This window comes from Schistocerca serialis, chromosome 4 (assembly GCF_023864345.2).
Source record: "Schistocerca serialis cubense isolate TAMUIC-IGC-003099 chromosome 4, iqSchSeri2.2, whole genome shotgun sequence".
Lineage (NCBI taxonomy): Eukaryota > Metazoa > Arthropoda > Insecta > Orthoptera > Acrididae > Schistocerca > Schistocerca serialis.
In genome coordinates this window covers 413627468-413628966 of record NC_064641.1, presented here as the reverse complement: position 1 = coordinate 413628966, position 1499 = coordinate 413627468, and the positions used below count along the sequence as shown (strand labels likewise).

At 61.4% G+C, this 1499-nt stretch overlaps 1 non-coding gene across 1 annotated transcript in view; it reads left to right on the top strand.

Annotated features, from left to right (window-relative positions):
- Positions 1–1027: 1027 nt before the first annotated feature.
- Positions 1028–1499, top strand: part of LOC126476865 (small subunit ribosomal RNA) — a 1910-nt gene continuing 1438 nt past the window's right edge. The window contains exon 1 of the ribosomal RNA XR_007587299.1: positions 1028–1499. This exon is cut by the window's right edge and continues 1438 nt beyond it. This is a non-coding gene — a ribosomal RNA (small subunit ribosomal RNA).

The window sequence follows — 1499 nt, the reverse complement described above, 5'->3', positions numbered from 1 at the left end:
TGTCGTGACACCTGACACAGGCATGCAACAATCGTTGAATTTGCAAATGGCGATGGACGCCTACGTTTGCTGGTGACGTTACGCAAATGAACAACTGGTAAACCGTTGTGGTGCGGTTGTTCTCGCTAGAGGTGAATCAGTGATGGCGACGATCGGTTGAGCTACCAACCGGTTGTTCCAGCGATACCCACCATGCCCACGAACGTGAATGGCATCTGGGTGTGAAGCGATACGCGGCGGTGGCTGGGTGGGACCGTCCCCGGCCGGTGAGGGGGGGCCTCCCGGCGTGCTGGCCGCGCGGTGCGTGGGCGCACGCGCTACAGCCGGCTGGTGGGGGCGGCCAGTGGCAGGCGCGCCGGCCGACGGAGGCGGCAGGCGGCGCAGCTGCGCGCCGGCGCACCCTGCACGCGGCGCCGTGCGGCCAAAGTAGGTCCTCGCGGGCCCGGTGCGAAGCGCGGTGGACATCTGCAGTGTGCTGGTCCGATTGAGGACTGTGTGCGCTGAGGATGCGCCGCCGCCCGGCGCTCGGCGCCGCGACGCCGTCTGCTGCTCGGTCGCCTCTGCGGTTCTCGCAGGTGGTTTGTATCGCAGCTGTGCGGACGTGTTGGCGCGTGCGCTGTGCTGGGAGAGTTCGCTTCGGCACCCAAGTGGGGCTTTTGTCCTTCTGTGGCGCTGGCGTTGGAGCTGCCGGTCACCGTAGGTGGCGCGTGTTGTCTCCCGCCGGCAATGCCACGACAGCACGCTCCCGGGCCTCTGTCGGCAGCGGCAAGCTCAGTTGGGAGCACGGGTGGTCGCACCTAAAGCGTCTACTCGCCAAACCCCGGGCGATTGCGCCTCTCTCGAACCCGACCAAGTACTTAGGACGGCGCTGCGCGCCGCCGGGACCTGAGAGGGTTTCGAGGTGTATGGTGCAGGGGAGCTCAGCCTCCTCCTGTTTGCAGAATAATTGAGCGGACGCTTGCGTGTTCGCGCGGGCCCCCGGGACACACTCCCGGGCGGCCGGCTGCTCAGCTCTAGTTGACGCAGCTCCCTGGTTGATCCTGCCAGTAGTCATATGCTTGTCTCAAAGATTAAGCCATGCATGTCTCAGTACAAGCCGCATTAAGGTGAAACCGCGAATGGCTCATTAAATCAGTTATGGTTCCTTAGATCGTACCCACGTTACTTGGATAACTGTGGTAATTCTAGAGCTAATACATGCAAACAGAGTCCCGACCAGAGATGGAAGGGACGCTTTTATTAGATCAAAACCAATCGGTCGGCTCGTCCGGTCCGTTTGCCTTGGTGACTCTGAATAACTTTGGGCTGATCGCACGGTCCTCGTACCGGCGACGCATCTTTCAAATGTCTGCCTTATCAACTGTCGATGGTAGGTTCTGCGCCTACCATGGTTGTAACGGGTAACGGGGAATCAGGGTTCGATTCCGGAGAGGGAGCCTGAGAAACGGCTACCACATCCAAGGAAGGCAGCAGGCGCGCAAATTACCCACTCCCGGCAC